The sequence below is a fragment of the Melospiza melodia genome, chromosome 6, assembly GCF_035770615.1.
Source record: "Melospiza melodia melodia isolate bMelMel2 chromosome 6, bMelMel2.pri, whole genome shotgun sequence".
Classification (NCBI taxonomy): Eukaryota; Metazoa; Chordata; class Aves; order Passeriformes; family Passerellidae; genus Melospiza; species Melospiza melodia.
In genome coordinates this window covers 46,178,873-46,197,629 of record NC_086199.1, presented here as the reverse complement: position 1 = coordinate 46,197,629, position 18,757 = coordinate 46,178,873, and positions in this window count along the sequence as shown.

Genomic DNA, 18,757 nt, shown 5'->3' with positions numbered 1-18,757 from the left:
AGGCAGCCGGCCACTCCCAGCCACAGGCCTCTAAACAAGAACAACGGCGCTTTTCCCTGGAAAACAAAACTCGCCTGACAACTTTTTGATGGCAGATTGCAGGAGCCACTTGGTACTATCAAACCAGCCCAACTTGGCACTGGTGCCACCATGGGTCTGGTCACCATCCTGCCTATCGTAGCTCTTCAGGAGCCAGCCGCTCACTCCCAGCCATAGGCCCCCAGACAAATATCTCGGCCCGTTTCCCTGGCAAACAAAAGTAAGCAGCCCCGCTTCTGGATGGCAGATTGCAGGAGCCACATGGTACTATCAAACCAGGCCAACATGGCACTGGTGCCACCTCTGGTCTGGGAACCATCCTGCGTATCGTGGATTCTAAGGAACCAGCTGGCCACTCCCAGCCACAGGCCCCCAAACACAAACAACGGTGCTTTTCCCTGGAAAACAAAACTCACCTGCCAACTTTTTGATGGCAGATTGCAGGAGCCACTTGGTACTATCAAACCAGCCCAACTTGGCACTGGTGCCACCATGGGTCTGGTCACCATCCTGCCTATCGTAGCTTTTCAGGAGCCAGCCGGTCACTCCCAGCCATAGGCCCCCAGACACAAACCTCGGCCTGTTTCCCTGGCACACAAAAGTAAGCTACTGCACTTCTGGATGGCAGATTGCAGGAGCCACTTTGCACCATCAAACCAGCCCAACTTGGCACTGGTGCCACCTTGGCTCTGGGAACCATGCTGCGTAACCCGAATTCTAAGACGACAGGCAGCCACTGCCAGCCACAGGCCTCCAAACAATATCAACGGCGCTTTTCCCTGGAAAACAAAACTCGCCTGACAACTTTTAGATGGCAGATTGCAGGAGCCAGTTGGTACCATCAAACCAGCCCAACTTCGCACTGGTGCCACCATGGGTCTGGTCACCATCCTGCCTATTGTTGCTCTTCAGGAGCCAGCCGGTCACTCCTAGCCCTAGGCCCCCAGTCATAAACCTCGGCCCGTTTCCCTGGCACACAAAAGTAAGCTACCCCGCTTCAGGATGGCAGATTGCAGGAGCCACTTTTCACCATCAAACCAGCCCGACGTGGCACTGGTGCCACCTTGGGTCTGGGAACCATCCTGCGTATCGTGTGTTCTAAGGAGCCAGCCGGCCACTCCCACCAACAGACCCCCAAATACAAACAACGGCGCTTTTCCCTGGAAAACAAAACTCGCCTGACAACTTTTTGATGGCAGATTGCAGGAGCCACTTGGTACTATCAAACCAGCCCAACTTGGCACTGGTGCCACCATGGGTCTGGTAACCATCCTGCCTATCGTAGCTTTTCAGGAGCCAGCCGGTCACTCCCTGCCATAGGCCCCCAGGCACAAACCTCGGCCCGTTTCCCTGGCAAACAAAAGTAAGCTGCCCCGCTTCTGGATGGCAGATTGCAGGATCCATTTGTTATTATCAAACCAGCCCGACTTGGTACTGGTGCCACCTCTGGTCTGGGAACCATCCTGGGTATCGTGGATCCTAAGGAGCCAGCCGGCCACTCCCAGCTACAGGCCCCCAAACAAAAACAACGGCGATTTTCCCTGGAAAACAAAACTCGCCTGACAACTTTTTGATGGCAGATTGCAGGAACCACTTGGTACTATCAAACCAGCCCAACTTGGCACTGGTGCCACCTTGGGTCTGGGAACCATGCTGCGTATTGTGGATTCTAAGGAGCCAGCCGGCTACTCCAGCCACAGGCCCGCAGACACAAACAACGGCGCTTTTCCCTGGAAAACAAAACTCGCCTGCCAACATTTTGATGGCAGATTGCAGGAGCCACTTGGTACTATGAAATCAGCCGAACATGGCACTGGTGCCACCATGGGTCTGGTCACCATCCTGCCTATCGTAGCTTTTCAGGAGCCAGCCGGTCACTCCCAGCCATAGGCCCCCAGACAAAACCTCCGCCCGTTTCCCTGGCAAACAAAAGTAAGCTGCCCCGCTTCTGGATGGCAGATTGCAGGACGCACTTGGTACTATCAAACCAGCCCAACTTGGCACTGGTGCCACCTCAGGTCTGGGAACCATGCTGCGTATCGTGGATTCTAATTAGCCATCCGGCCACTCCCAGCCACAGGCCCCCAAACAAAAACAACGGCGCTTTTCCCTGGATAACAAACTCGCCTGCCAACTTTTTGATGGCAGATTGCAGGAGCCACTTGGTACTATCAAACCAGCCCAACTTGGCACTGGTGCCACCATGGGTCTGGTCACCATCCTGCCTATCGTAGCTTTTCAGGAGACAGCCGGTCACTCCCAGCCATAGGCCCCCAGACAAAAACCTCGGCCCTTTTCCCTGGCAAACAAAAGTAAGTTAACCCGCTTCTGGATGGCAGATTGCAGGAGCCACTTTTCACCATCAAACTAGCCCGAGTTGGCACTGGTGTCACCTCTGGTCTGGGAACCATCCTGCCTGTCGTGGATTCTAATTAGCCAGCCGGCCACTCCCAGCCACAGGCCCCCAAACACAAACAACGGCGCTTTTCCCTGGGAAACAAAACTCGCCTGCCAAGTTTTTGATGGCAGATTGCAGGAGCCACTTGGTACTATCAAACCAGCCCAACTTGGCACTGGTGCCACCATGGGTCTGGTCACCATCCTGCCTATCGTGGATTTTCAGGGGCCAGCCGGCCACTCGCAGCCATATGCCGCCAAAAACAAACCACGGCCCTTTTCTCTGGCAAACAAAACTCAACTGCCCCTCTTCTGGATGGCAAATTTTAGGACGCACTTTGTACTACGAAAACCGCCCGACGTGGCACTGGTGCCACCTTGTGTCAGGGAACCATCCTGCATATCGAGCTTTTTAAGGAGCCAGCCCCCCACGCCCAGCCATATACCCCCAAAAACAAACCACGGACCATTTCTCATGGAAACAAAAATCCGCTGCCCCGCGTCTGGATGGCAGATTGCAGGAGCCACTTTGCACCATCAAACCAGCCCGACTTGGCACTGGTGCCACCTTGGGTCTGGGAACAATCCTGCATATCGTGGATTCTAAGGAGCCAGCCGGCCACTCCCAGCCACAGGCCCCCAAACACAAACAACGGCGCTTTTCCCAGGAAAACAAAACTCGCCTGCCAGCTTTTTGATGGCAGATTGCAGGAGCCACTTGGTACTATCAAATCATCCCAACTTGGCACTGGTGCCACTATGGGTCTGGGAACCATCCTGCCTATTGTAGCATTTCAGGAGCCAGCCGGTCACTCCCAGCCATAGGCCCCCAGACACAAACCTCGGACCGTTTCCCTGGCAAACAAAATTAAGCTGCCCCGATTCTGGATGGCAGATTGCAGGAGCCACTTGGTAGTGTCAAACCAGCCCGACTTGGTACTGGTGCCACCTTGGGTCTGGGAACCATCCCGCGTATCGTGGATTCTAAGCAGCCACTCGGCCACTCTGAGCCACAGGCGCCCAAACAAAAACAACGGCGCTTTTCCCTGGAAAACAAAACTCGCCTGCCAACATTTTGATGGCAGATTGCAGGAGCCACTTGGTGCTATCAAACCAGCCCAACTTGGCACTGGTGCCACCATGGGTCTGGTCACCATCCTGCCTATCGTAGCTTTTCAGGAGCCAGCCGGTCACTCCCAGCCATAGGCCCCCAGACACAAACCTCGGCCCGTTTCCCTGGAAAACAAAAGTAAGCTGCCCCGATTCTGGATGGCAGATTGCAGGAGCCACTTGGTACTATCAAATCAGCCCAACTTGGCACTGGTGCCACCATGGGTCTGGTAAACATCCTGCCTATCGTAGCTTTTCAGGAGCCAGACGGTCACTCCCTGCCATAGGCCCCCAGACACAAACCTCGGCCCGTTTCCCTGGCAAACAAAAGTAAACTGCCCCGCTTTTGGATGGCAGATTGCAGGATGCATTTGGTACTATCAAACCTGCCCGACTTGGCCCTCGTGCCACCATGGCTCTGGGAACCATGCTGCGTAACGTAGATTCTACGAGGACAGGCGGCCACTCCCAGCCACAGGCCTCTAAACAAAAACAACGGCGCTTTTCCCTGGAAAACAAAACTCGCCTGCCAAATTTTTGATGGCAGATTGCAGGAGCCACTTGGTACTATCAAACCAGCCCAACTTGGCACTGGTGCCACCATGGGTCTGGTCACCATCCTGCCTATCGTAGCTTTTCAGGAGCCAGCCGGTCACTCCCAGCCATAGGCCCCCAGACAAATATCTCGGCCCGTTTCCCTGGCAAACAAAAGTAAGCTGCCCCGCTTCTGGATGGCAGATTACAGCAGACACATGGTACTATCAAACCAGGCCAACATGGCACTGGTGCCACCTTGGCTCTGGGAACCATCCTGCCTATCGTGGATTTTCAGGGGCCAGCCGGCCACTCTCAGCCATATGCCCCCAAACACATACCACGGCCCTTTGCTCTGGCAAACAAAACTCAACTGCCCCTCTTCTGGATGGCAAATTGCAGGACGCACTTTGTACTACGAAAACAGCCCGACTTGGCAGTGATGCCACCTTGGGTCAGGGAACAATCCTGCGTATCGATCTTTTTAAGGAGCCAGCCGGCCACGTCCAGCCACATACCCCCAAAAAAAAACCACGGAACTTTTCTCCAGCAAACAAAAATCCGCTGCCCCGCGTCTGAATGGCAGATTTCAGGAGCTATTTAGTATTATCAAACCAGCCCGACTTGGCACTGGTGCCACCATGAGTCTGGTAAACATCCTGACTATCGTAGCTTTTCAGTAGCCAGCCGGTCACTCCCAGCCATAGGCCCCCAGACACAAACCTCGGCCCGTTTCCCTGGGAAACAAAAGTAAGCTGACCCGCTTCTGGATGACAGATTCCAGGAGCCACTTGGTACTATCAATCCAGCCCAACTTGGCACTGGTGCCACCTTGGCTCTGGGAACCATCCTGCGTATCCTGGGTTCAAAGGAGGCAGCCGGCCACTCCCAGCCACAGGCCTCTAAACAAGAACAACGGCGCTTTTCCCTGGAAAACAAAAGTCGCCTGACAACTTTTTGATGGCAGATTGCAGGAGCCACTTGGTACTATCAAACCAGCCCAACTTGGCACTGGTGCCACCATGGGTCTGGTCACCATCCTGCCTATCGTAGCTCTTCAGGAGCCAGCCGCTCACTCCCAGCCATAGGCCCCCAGACAAATATCTCGGCCCGTTTCCCTGGCAAACAAAAGTAAGCAGCCCCGCTTCTGGATGGCAGATTGCAGGAGCCACATGGTACTATCAAACCAGGCCAACATGGCACTGGTGCCACCTCTGGTCTGGGAACCATCCTGCGTATCGTGGATTCTAAGGAACCAGCTGGCCACTCCCAGCCACAGGCCCCCAAACACAAACAACGGTGCTTTTCCCTGGAAAACAAAACTCACCTGCCAACTTTTTGATGGCAGATTGCAGGAGCCACTTGGTACTATCAAACCAGCCCAACTTGGCACTGGTGCCACCATGGGTCTGGTCACCATCCTGCCTATCGTAGCTTTTCAGGAGCCAGCCGGTCACTCCCAGCCATAGGCCCCCAGACACAAAGCTCTACCCGTTTCCCTGGCAAACAAAAGTAAGCTACCCCGCTTCTGGATGGCAGATTGCAGGAGTCACTTTGCACCATCAAACCAGCCCGACTTGGCACTGGTGCCACCTCTGGTCTGGGACCCATCCTGCGTATCGTGGATTCTAAGGAGACAGCTGGCCACTCCCAGCCACAGGCCCCCAAACACAAACAACGGCGCTTTTCCCTGGAAAACAAAACTCGCTTGCCAACTTTTTGATGGCAGATTGCAGGAGCCACTTGGTACTATCAAACCACCCCAACTTGGCAAAAAGTGGTTCATGCAATCTGACATCCAGAAGCGGGGCAACTTACTTTTGTTTGCCAGGGAATTGGACCGTTGTTTGTGTTTGGAGGCGTATGGCTGGGAGTGGCCGACTGGCTCCTTAAAATCCACGATACGCAGCATGGTTCCCAGACCAGAGGTGGCACCAGTGCCAAGTCGGGCTGGTTTGATAGTACAAAGTGGCTCCTGCAATCTGCCATCCAGAAGCGGGGCAGCTTACTTTTGTTTGCCAGGGAAACGGGCCGGGCTTTCTGTCTCGGGGCCTACGGCAGGGAGTGACCGGCTGGCTCCTGAAAAGCTACGATAGGCAGGATGGTGACCAGACCCATGGTGGCACCAGTGCCAAGTTGGGCTGGTTTGATAGTACCAAGTGGCTCCTGCAATCTGCCATCAAAATGTTGGCAGGCGAGTTTTGTTTTCCAGGGAAAAGCGCCATTGTTTGTGTTTGGGGACCTGTGGCTGGGAGTGCCCGGCTGGCTCCTTAGAAACCACGATACGCAGCATGGTTACCAGACAAGAGGTGCCACCAGTGCCAAGTTGTGCTGGTTTGATACTACCAAGTGGTTCCTGCAATCTGCCATCCAGAAGCAGGGCAGCTTACTTTTGTTTGCCAGGGAAACGGGCCGAGGTTTTTGTCTGGGGGCCTATGGCTGGGAGTGACCGGCTGGCTCCTGAAAAGCTACGATAGGCAGGATGGTGACCAGACCCATGGTGGCACCAGTCCCAAGTTGGGCTGATTTGATAGCACCAAGTGGCTCCTGCAATCTGCTGTCAAAATTTGGCAGGCGAGTTTTTATTTTCCAGGGAAAAGCGCCGTTGTTTGTGTTTGGGGGCCTGTGGCTGGGAGTGGCCGGCTGGCTGCTTAGAATCCACGATACGCAGGATGGTTCCCAGACCCAAGGTGGCACCAGTGCCAAGTCGGGCTAGTATGATGGTGCAAAGTGGCTCCTGCAATCTGCCATCCAGAAGCGGGGCAGCTTACTTTTGTTTGCCAGGGAAACGGTCCGAGCTTTGTGTCTCGGGGCCTATGGCTGGGAGTGACCGGCTGGCTCCTGAAAAGCTACGATAGGCAGGATGGTGACCAGACCCATGGTGGCACCAGTGCCAAGTTGGGCTGGTTTGATAGTACCAAGTGGCTCCTGCAATCTGCCATCAAAATGTCGGCAGGCGAGTTTTGTTTTCCAGGGAAAAGCGCCGTTGTTTGTGTTTGGGGGCCTGTGGCTGGGAGTGGCCGGCTGGCTCCTTAGAATCCACGATACGCAGGATGGTTCCCAGACCTGAGGTGGCACCAGTGCCAAGTCGGGCTGGTGTTAAAGTAACAAGTGCGTCCTGCAATCTGCCATCCAGAAGCGGGGCAGCTTACTTTTGTTTGCCAGGGAAACGGGCCGAGCTTTGTGTCAGGGGGCCTATGGCTGGGAGTGACCGGCTGGCTCCTGAAAAGCTACGATAGGCAGGATGGTGACCAGACCCATGGTGGCACCAGTGCCATGTTCGGCTGGTTTGATAGTACCAAGTGGCTCCTGCAATCTGCCATCAAAAAGTCGGCAGGCGAGTTTTGTTTTCCAGGGAAAAGCACCGTTGTTTGTGTCTGCGGGCCTGTGGCTGGAGTGGCCGGCTGGCTCCTTAGAATCCACGATACGCAGCATGGTTCCCAGACCCAAGGTGGCACCAGTGCCAAGTTGGGCTGGTTTGATAGTACCAAGTGTTTCCTGCAATCTGCCATCAAAATGTTGGCAGGCGAGTTTTGTTTTCCAGGGAAAAGCGTCGTTGTTTGTGTTTGGGGGCCTGTGGCTGGGAGTGGCCGGCTGGCTCCTTAGAATCCACGATACGCAGCATGGTTCCCAGACCCAAGGTGGCACCCATCCCAAGTTGGGCTGGTTTGATAGTACCAAGTGGTTCCTGCAATCTGCCATCCAGAAGCGGGGCAGCTTACTTTTGTTTGCCAGGGAAAGGGGCCGAGGTTTGTGTCTGGGGGCCTATGGCTGGGAGTGACCGGCTGGCTCCTGAAAGGCTACGATAGGCAGGATGGTGACCAGACCCATGGTGGCACCAGTGCCAAGTTGGGCTGGTTTGATAGTACCAAGTGGCTCCTGCAATCTGCCATCAAAAACTTGGCAGGCGAGTTTTGTTTCCCAGGGAAAACCGCCGTTGTTTGTGTTTGGGGGCCTGTGGCTGGGAGTGGCCGGCTGGCTAATTAGAATCCACGACAGGCAGGATGGTTCCCAGACCAGAGGTGACACCAGTGCCAAGTTGGGCTAGTTTGATGGTGAAAAGTGGCTCCTGCAATCTGCCATCCAGAAGCGGGTTAACTTACTTTTGTTTGCCAGGGAAAAGGGCCGAGGTTTTTGTCTGGGGGCCTATGGCTGGGAGTGACCGGCTGTCTCCTGAAAAGCTACGATAGGCAGGATGGTGACCAGACCCATGGTGGCACCAGTGCCAAGTTGGGCTGGTTTGATAGTACCAAGTGGCTCCTGCAATCTGCCATCAAAAAGTTGGCAGGCGAGTTTGTTATCCAGGGAAAAGCGCCGTTGTTTTTGTTTGGGGGACTGTGGCTGGGAGTGGCCGGATGGCTAATTAGAATCCACGATACGCAGCATGGTTCCCAGACCTGAGGTGGCACCAGTGCCAAGTTGGGCTGGTTTGATACTACCAAGTGCGTCCTGCAATCTGCCATCCAGAAGCGGGGCAGCTTACTTTTGTTTGCCAGGGAAACGGGCCGAGGTTTTGTCTGGGGGCCTATGGCAGGGAGTGACCGGCTGGCTCCTGAAAAACTACGATAGGCAGGATGGTGACCAGACCCATGGTGGCACCAGTGCCAGGTTGGGCTGGTTTGATAGTACCAAGTGGCTCCTGCAATCTGCCATCAAAATGTTGGCAGGCGAGTTTTGTTTTCCAGGGAAAAGCGCCGTTGTTTGTGTTTGGGGGCCTGTGGCTGGGAGTGGCCGGCTGGCTCCTTAGAATCCAAAATACGCAGGATGGTTCCCAGACCTGAGGTGTCACCAGTGCCAAGTTGGGCTGGTTTGATTGTAGCAAATGGTTCCTGCAATCTACCATCCAGAAGCGGGGCAGCTTACTTTTGTTTGCCAGGGAAACGGGCCGAGCTTTGTGTCTGGGGGCCTATGGCTGGGAGTGACCGGCTGGCTCCTGAAAAGCTACGATAGGCAGGATGGTGACCAGACCCATGGTGGCACCAGTGCCATGTTCGGCTGATTTCATAGTACCAAGTGGCTCCTGCAATCTGCCATCAAAATGTTGGCAGGCGAGTTTTGTTTTCCTGGGAAAAGCGCCGTTCTTTTTGTCTGCGGGCCTGTGGCTGGAGTGGCCGGCTGGCTCCTTAGAATCCACAATACGCAGCATGGTTCCCAGACCCAAGGTGGCACCAGTGCCAAGTTGGGCTGGTTTGATAGTACCAAGTGGTTCCTGCAATCTGCCATCAAAAAGTTGTCAGGCGAGTTTTGTTTTCCAGGGAAAATCGCCGTTGTTTTTGTTTGGGGGCCTGTGGCTGGGAGTGGCCGGCTGGCTCCTTAGGATCCACGATACCCAGGATGGTTCCCAGACCAGAGGTGGCACCAGTACCAAGTCGGGCTGGTTTGATAATAACAAGTGGATCCTGCAATCTGCCATCCAAAAGCGGGGCAGCTTACTTTTGTTTGCCAGAGAAAAAGGCTGTTGTTTGTGTTTCGGGGCCTGTGGCTGGCAGTGGACGGCTGGCTCCTGAAAATCATGATACGCAGCATGGTTCCCAGACCCAAGGTGGCACCAGTGCCAAGTAGGGCTGGTTTCATAGTACCCAGTGGCTCCTGCAATCTGCCATCCAGAAGAGGGGCAGTTGAGTTTTGTTTTCCAGAGAAAAGGGCCGTGGTTTGTGTTTGGGGCCTATGGCTGAGAGTGACCGGCTGGCTCCTGAAAAGCTACGATAGGCAGGATGGTGACCAGACCCATGGTGGCACCAGTGCCAAGTCGGGCTGGTTTGATAATACTAAATAGCTCCTGCAATCTGCCATCCAGACGCGGGGCAGCGGATTTTTGCTTGCTGGAGAAAAGTTCCGTGGGTTTTTTTTGGGGGTATATGGCTGGACGTTGCCGGCTGACTCCTTAAAAACATCGATACGCAGGATGGTTCCCTGACCCAAGGTGGCATCACTGCCAAGTCGGGCTGTTTTCGTAGTACCAAGTGGCTCCTGCAATTTGCCATCCAGAAGAGGGGCAGTTGAGTTTTGTTTACTAGAGAAAAGGGCCGTGGTTTGTGTTTTGGGGCATATGGCTGAGAGTGGCCGGCTGGCGCCTGAAAATCCACGATAGGCAGGATGGTTCCCAGAGCCAAGGTGGCACCAGTGCCATGTTGGCCTGGTTTGATAGTACCATGTGGCTCCTGCAATCTGCCATCCAGAAGAGGGGCAGCTTACTTTTGTTTGCCAGGGAAACGGGCCGAGGTATTTGTCTGGGGGCCTATGGCTGGGAGTGACCGGCTGGCTCCTGAAAAGCTACGATAGGCAGGATGGTGACCAGACCCATGGTGGCACCAGTGCCAAGTTGGGCTGGTTTGATAGTACCAAGTGGCTCCTGCAATCTGCCATCAAAAAGTTGGCAGGCGAGTTTTGTTTTCCAGGGTAACGCGCCGTTGTTTTTGTTTAGAGGCCTGTGGCTGGGAGTGTCCGCCTGTCCTCTTAGAATCTACGTTACGCGGCATGGTTCCCAGAGCCAAGGTGGCACCAGTGCCAAGTTGGGCTGGTTTGATTGTAGCAAGTGGTTCCTGCAATCTGCCATCCAGAAGAGGGGCAGCTTACTTTTGTTTGCCAGGGAAACGGGCCGAGGTTTCTGTTTGGGGGCCTATGGCTGGGAGTGACCGGCTGGCTCCTGAAAAGCTACAATAGGCAGGATGGTTCCCAGAGCCAAGGTGGCACCAGTGCCAAGTTGGGCTGGTTTGATAGTACCAAGTGGCTCCTGCAATCTGCCATCCAGAATCGGGGGTGCTTACTTTTGTTTTCCAGGGAAACGGGCCGAGGTTTGTGTCTGGGGGTTTATGGCTGGGAGTGAGCGGCTGGCTCCTGAAAAGCTACGATAGGCAGGATGGTGACCAGACCCATGGTGGCACCAGTGCCAAGTTGGGCTGGTTTGATAGTACCAAGTGGCTCCTGCAATCTGCCATCAAAAAGTTGGCAGGCGAGTTTTGTTTTCCAGGGTAACGCGCCGTTGTTTTTGTTTAGAGGCCTGTGGCTGGGAGTGTCCGCCTGTCCTCTTAGAATCTACGTTACGCGGCATGGTTCCCAGAGCCAAGGTGGCACCAGTGCCAAGTTGGGCTGGTTTGATTGTAGCAAGTGGTTCCTGCAATCTGCCATCCAGAAGAGGGGCAGCTTACTTTTGTTTGCCAGGGAAACGGGCCGAGGTATTTCTCTGGGGGCCTATGGCAGGGAGTGACCGGCCGGCTCCTGAAAAGCTAAGATAGGCAGGAAGTTTACCAGACCCATGATGGCACCAGTGCCAAGTTGGGCTAATTTGATACTACCAAGTGGCTCCTGCAATCTGCCATCCAGAATCGGGGGTGCTTACTTTTGTTTTCCAGGGAAACGGGCCGAGGTTTGTGTCTGGGGGTTTATGGCTGGGAGCGAGCGGCTGGCTCCTGAAAAGCTACGATAGGCAGGATGGTGACCAGACCCATGGTGGCACCAGTGCCAAGTTGGGCTGGTTTGATAGTACCAAGTGGCTCCTGCAATCTGCCATCCAAATGTTGGCAGGCGAGTTTTGTTTTCCAGGGAAAAGCGCCGTTGTTTGTGTTTGGGCGCCTGTGGCACGGAGTGGCCGGGTGGCTGCTTAGAATCCACGATACGCAGGATGGTTCCCAGACCCAAGGTGGCACCAGTGCCAAGTCGGGCTGTTTTGACACTACCAAGTGGCTCCTGCAATCTGCCATCCAGAATCGGGGCAGCTTAATTTTGTTTGCCAGGGAAACGGTCCGAGGTTTGTGATGGGGCCCTATTGCTGGGAGTGACCGGCTGGCTCCTGAAATGGTACAATTGGCAGGATGGTTCCCAGACCCATAGTGGCACCAGTGCCAAGTTGGGATGATTTGATAGTACCAAGTGGCTCCTGCAATCTGCCATCAAAAAGCTGGCAGGCGAGTTTTGTTTTCCAGGGAAAAGCGCCGTAGTTTGTATTTGGGGGCCTGTGGCTGGGAGTGGCCGCCTGGCGCCTTAGAATCTACGTTACGCAGCATGGTTCCCAGACCCAAAGTGGCACCAGTGTCAAGTTGGGCTGGTTTGATAGTACCAAGTGGCTCCTGCAATCTGCCATCCAGAAGCGGGGTAGCTTACTTTTGTTTGCCAGGGAAACGGGCAGAGCTTTCTGTCTGGGGGCCTATGGTTGGGAGTAACCGGCTGGCTCCTGAAAAGCTACGATAGGCAGGATGGTTCCCAGATCCAAGATGGCACCAGTGCCAAGTCGGGGTGGTTTGATGGTGCAAAGTGGCTCCTGCAATCTGCCATCCTGACGCGGGGCAGCGGATTTTTTTTTCCAAGAGAAATGGTCCGTGGTTTGTTTTTGGGGCTATATGGCTGGGCGTGGCCTGCTGGCTCCTTAACAAGCTACGATAGGCAGGATGGTTCCCTGACCCAAGGTGGCACCAGTGCCAAGTCGGGCGGTTTTCGTAGTACAAAGTGCGTCCTAAAATTTGCCATCCAGAAGAGGGGCAGTTGAGTTTTGTTTACCAGAGAAAAGGGCCGTGGTTTGTTTTTGGGGGCATATGGCTGATAGTGGCCGTCTGGCGCCTGAAAATCCACGTTAGGCAGGATGGTTCCCAGACCAGAGGTGGCACCAGTGCCAAGTCGGGCTGGTTTGATAGTACTAAATAGCACCTGCAATCTGCCATGCAGAAGCGGGGCAGCTTACTTTTGTTTGCCAGGGAAACGGGCCGAGGTTTGTGTCTGGGGGCCTATGGCTGGGAGTGACCGCCAGGCTCCTGAAAAGCTACGATAGGCAGGATGGTTACCAGACCCATGGTGGCACCAGTGCCAAGTTGGGCTGGTTTGATAGTACCAAGTGGCTCCTGCAATCTGCCATCAAAAAGTTGTCAGGCGAGTTTTGTTTTCCAGGGAAAAGCGCCGTTGTTTGTGTTTGGGGGACTGTGGCTGGGAGTGGCCGGCTGGCTCCTTAGAACACACGATACGCAGGATGGTTCCCAGACCCAAGGTGGCACCAGTGCCACGTCGGGCTGGTTTGATGGTGAAAAGTGGCTCCTGCAATCTGCCATCCTGAAGCGGGGTAGCTTACTTTTGTGTGCCAGGGAAACGGGCCGAGGTTTATGACTGGGGGCCTAGGGCTAGGAGTGACCGGCTGGCTCCTGAAAAGCAACAATAGGCAGGATGGTTCCCAGACCCAAGGTGGCACCAGTGCCAAGTTGGGCTGGTTTGATGGTACCAACTGGCTCCTGCAATCTGCCATCTAAAAGTTGTCAGGCGAGTTTTGTTTTCCAGGGAAAAGCGCCATTGATTTTGTTTGGAGGCCTGTGGCTGGCAGTGGCTGCCTGTCTTCTTAGAATCCGGGTTACGCAGCATGGTTCCCAGAGCCAAGGTGGCACCAGTGCCAAGTTGGGCTGGTTTGATGGTGCAAAGTGGCTCCTGCAATCTGCCATCAAAAAGTTGGCAGGCGAGTTTTGTTTTCCAGGGAAAAGTGCCGTTGTGTGTGTTTTGGGGCCTGTGGCTGGGAGTTTCCAGCTGGCTCCTTAGAATCCACGATACGCAGGATGGTTCCCAGACCCAAGGTGGCACCACTGCCAAGTCGGGCTGGTTTGTTAGTACCAAGTGGTTCCTGCAATATGCCATCCAGAAGCGGGGCAGCTGAATTTTGTTTGCCAGAGAAAAAGGCTGTTGTTTGTGTTTCGGGGCCTGTGGCTGGCAGTGGCCGGCTGGCTCCTGAAAATCCATGATACGCAGCATGGTTCCCAGACCCAAGGTGGCACCAGTGCCAAGTAGGGCTGGTTTCATAGTACCCAGTGGCTCCTGCAATCTGCCATCCAGAAGAGGGGCAGTTGAGTTTTGTTTACCAGAGAAAAGGGCCGTGGTTTGTGTTTGGGGGCATATGGCTGAGAGTGGCCGGCTGGCGCATGAAAATCCACGATAGGCAGGATGGTTCCCAGAGCCAAGGTGGCACCAGTGCCATGTTGGCCTGGTTTGATAGTACCATGTGGCTCCTGCAATCTGCCATCCAGAAGCGGGGCAGCTTACATTTGTTTGCCAGGGAAACGGGCCGAGGTATTTGTCTGGGGGCCTATGGCTGGGAGTGACCGCCTGGCTCCTGAAAAGCTACGATAGGCAGGATGGTGACCAGACCCATGGTGGCACCAGTGCCAAGTTGGGCTGGTTTGATAGTACCAAGTGGCTCCTGCAATCTGCCATCCAGAAGCGGGGTAGCTTACTTTTGTTTGCCAGGGAAACGGGCAGAGCTTTCTGTCTGGGGGCCTATGGTTGGGAGTAACCGGCTGGCTCCTGAAAAGCTACGATAGGCAGGATGGTTCCCAGATCCAAGATGGCACCAGTGCCAAGTCGGGGTGGTTTGATGGTGCAAAGTGGCTCCTGCAGTCTGCCATCCTGACGCGGGGCAGCGGATTTTTGTTTCCAAGAGAAATGGTCCGTGGTTTGTTTTTGGGGCTATATGGCTAGGCGTGGCCTGCTGGCTCCTTAAAAAGCTACGATAGGCAGGATGGTTCCCTGACCCAAGGTGGCACCAGTGCCAAGTCGGGCGGTATTCGTAGTACAAAGTGCGTCCTAAAATTTGCCATCCAGAAGAGGGGCAGTTGAGTTTTGTTTACCAGAGAAAAGGGCCGTGGTTTGTTTTTGGGGGCATATGGCTGATAGTGGCCGTCTGGCCCCTGAAAATCCACGATAGGCAGGATGGTTCCCAGACCAGAGGTGGCACCAGTGCCAAGTCGGGCTGGTTTGATAGTACTAAATAGCACCTGCAATCTGCCATGCAGAAGCGGGGCAGCTTACTTTTGTTTGCCAGGGAAACGGGCCGAGGTTTGTGTCTGGGGGCCTATGCCTGGGAGTGACCGCCTGGCTCCTGAAAAGCTACGATAGGCAGGATGGTGACCAGACCCATGGTGGCACCAGTGCCATGTTCGGCTGGTTTGATAGTACCAAGTGGCTCCTGCAATCTGCCATCAAAAAGTCGGCAGGCGAGTTTTGTTTTCCAGGGAAAAGCGCCGTTGTTTGTGTCTGCGGGCCTGTGGCTGGAGTGGCCGGCTGGCTCCTTAGAATCCACGATACGCAGCATGGTTCCCAGACCCAAGGTGGCACCAGTGCCAAGTTGGGCTGGTTTGATAGTACCAAGTGTTTCCTGCAATCTGCCATCAAAATGTTGGCAGGCGAGTTTTGTTTTCCAGGGAAAAGCGTCGTTGTTTGTGTTTGGGGGCCTGTGGCTGGGAGTGGCCGGCTGGCTCCTTAGAATCCACGATACGCAGCATGGTTCCCAGACCCAAGGTGGCACCCATCCCAAGTTGGGCTGGTTTGATAGTACCAAGTGGTTCCTGCAATCTGCCATCCAGAAGCGGGGCAGCTTACTTTTGTTTGCCAGGGAAAGGGGCCGAGGTTTGTGTCTGGGGGCCTATGGCTGGGAGTGACCGGCTGGCTCCTGAAAGGCTACGATAGGCAGGATGGTGACCAGACCCATGGTGGCACCAGTGCCAAGTTGGGCTGGTTTGATAGTACCAAGTGGCTCCTGCAATCTGCCATCAAAAACTTGGCAGGCGAGTTTTGTTTCCCAGGGAAAACCGCCGTTGTTTGTGTTTGGGGGCCTGTGGCTGGGAGTGGCCGGCTGGCTAATTAGAATCCACGACAGGCAGGATGGTTCCCAGACCAGAGGTGACACCAGTGCCAAGTTGGGCTAGTTTGATGGTGAAAAGTGGCTCCTGCAATCTGCCATCCAGAAGCGGGTTTACTTACTTTTGTTTGCCAGGGAAAAGGGCCGAGGTTTTTGTCTGGGGGCCTATGGCTGGGAGTGACCGGCTGTCTCCTGAAAAGCTACGATAGGCAGGATGGTGACCAGACCCATGGTGGCACCAGTGCCAAGTTGGGCTGGTTTGATAGTACCAAGTGGCTCCTGCAATCTGCCATCAAAAAGTTGGCAGGCGAGTTTGTTATCCAGGGAAAAGCGCCGTTGTTTTTGTTTGGGGGACTGTGGCTGGGAGTGGCCGGATGGCTAATTAGAATCCACGATACGCAGCATGGTTCCCAGACCTGAGGTGGCACCAGTGCCAAGTTGGGCTGGTTTGATACTACCAAGTGCGTCCTGCAATCTGCCATCCAGAAGCGGGGCAGCTTACTTTTGTTTGCCAGGGAAACGGGCCGAGTTTTGTGTCTGGGGGCCTATGGCAGGGAGTGACCGGCTGGCTCCTGAAAAACTACGATAGGCAGGATGGTGACCAGACCCATGGTGGCACCAGTGCCAGGTTGGGCTGGTTTGATAGTACCAAGTGGCTCCTGCAATCTGCCATCAAAATGTTGGCAGGCGAGTTTTGTTTTCCAGGGAAAAGCGCCGTTGTTTGTGTTTGGGGGCCTGTGGCTGGGAGTGGCCGGCTGGCTCCTTAGAATCCAAAATACGCAGGATGGTTCCCAGACCTGAGGTGTCACCAGTGCCAAGTTGGGCTGGTTTGATTGTAGCAAATGGTTCCTGCAATCTACCATCCAGAAGCGGGGCAGCTTACTTTTGTTTGCCAGGGAAACGGGCCGAGCTTTGTGTCTGGGGGCCTATGGCTGGGAGTGACCGGCTGGCTCCTGAAAAGCTACGATAGGCAGGATGGTGACCAGACCCATGGTGGCACCAGTGCCATGTTCGGCTGATTTCATAGTACCAAGTGGCTCCTGCAATCTGCCATCAAAATGTTGGCAGGCGAGTTTTGTTTTCCTGGGAAAAGCGCCGTTGTTTTTGTCTGCGGGCCTGTGGCTGGAGTGGCCGGCTGGCTCCTTAGAATCCACAATACGCAGCATGGTTCCCAGACCCAAGGTGGCACCAGTGCCAAGTTGGGCTGGTTTGATAGTACCAAGTGGTTCCTGCAATCTGCCATCAAAAAGTTGTCAGGCGAGTTTTGTTTTCCAGGGAAAATCGCCGTTGTTTTTGTTTGGGGGCCTGTGGCTGGGAGTGGCCGGCTGGCTCCTTAGGATCCACGATACCCAGGATGGTTCCCAGACCAGAGGTGGCACCAGTACCAAGTCGGGCTGGTTTGATAATAACAAGTGGATCCTGCAATCTGCCATCCAGAAGCGGGGCAGCTTACTTTTGTTTGCCAGAGAAAAAGGCTGTTGTTTGTGTTTCGGGGCCTGTGGCTGGCAGTGGACGGCTGGCTCCTGAAAATCATGATACGCAGCATGGTTCCCAGACCCAAGGTGGCACCAGTGCCAAGTAGGGCTGGTTTCATAGTACCCAGTGGCTCCTGCAATCTGCCATCCAGAAGAGGGGCAGTTGAGTTTTGTTTTCCAGAGAAAAGGGCCGTGGTTTGTGTTTGGGGCCTATGGCTGAGAGTGACCGGCTGGCTCCTGAAAAGCTACGATAGGCAGGATGGTGACCAGACCCATGGTGGCACCAGTGCCAAGTCGGGCTGGTTTGATAATACTAAATAGCTCCTGCAATCTGCCATCCAGACGCGGGGCAGCGGATTTTTGCTTGCTGGAGAAAAGTTCCGTGGGTTTTTTTTGGGGGTATATGGCTGGACGTTGCCGGCTGACTCCTTAAAAACATCGATACGCAGGATGGTTCCCTGACCCAAGGTGGCATCACTGCCAAGTCGGGCTGTTTTCGTAGTACCAAGTGGCTCCTGCAATTTGCCATCCAGAAGAGGGGCAGTTGAGTTTTGTTTACTAGAGAAAAGGGCCGTGGTTTGTGTTTTGGGGCATATGGCTGAGAGTGGCCGGCTGGCGCCTGAAAATCCACGATAGGCAGGATGGTTCCCAGAGCCAAGGTGGCACCAGTGCCATGTTGGCCTGGTTTGATAGTACCATGTGGCTCCTGCAATCTGCCATCCAGAAGAGGGGCAGCTTACTTTTGTTTGCCAGGGAAACGGGCCGAGGTATTTGTCTGGGGGCCTATGGCTGGGAGTGACCGGCTGGCTCCTGAAAAGCTACGATAGGCAGGATGGTGACCAGACCCATGGTGGCACCAGTGCCAAGTTGGGCTGGTTTGATAGTACCAAGTGGCTCCTGCAATCTGCCATCAAAAAGTTGGCAGGCGAGTTTTGTTTTCCAGGGTAACGCGCCGTTGTTTTTGTTTAGAGGCCTGTGGCTGGGAGTGTCCGCCTGTCCTCTTAGAATCTACGATACGCGGCATGGTTCCCAGAGCCAAGGTGGCACCAGTGCCAAGTTGGGCTGGTTTGATTGTAGCAAGTGGTTCCTGCAATCTGCCATCCAGAAGAGGGGCAGCTTACTTTTGTTTGCCAGGGAAACGGGCCGAGGTATTTCTCTGGGGGCCTATGGCAGGGAGTGACCGGCCGGCTCCTGAAAAGCTAAGATAGGCAGGAAGTTTACCAGACCCATGATGGCACCAGTGCCAAGTTGGGCTAATTTGATACTACCAAGTGGCTCCTGCAATCTGCCATCCAGAATCGGGGGTGCTTACTTTTGTTTTCCAGGGAAACGGGCCGAGGTTTGTGTCTGGGGGTTTATGGCTGGGAGTGAGCGGCTGGCTCCTGAAAAGCTACGATAGGCAGGATGGTGACCAGACCCATGGTGGCACCAGTGCCAAGTTGGGCTGGTTTGATAGTACCAAGTGGCTCCTGCAATCTGCCATCCAAATGTTGGCAGGCGAGTTTTGTTTTCCAGGGAAAAGCGCCGTTGTTTGTGTTTGGGCGCCTGTGGCACGGAGTGGCCGGGTGGCTGCTTAGAATCCACGATACGCAGGATGGTT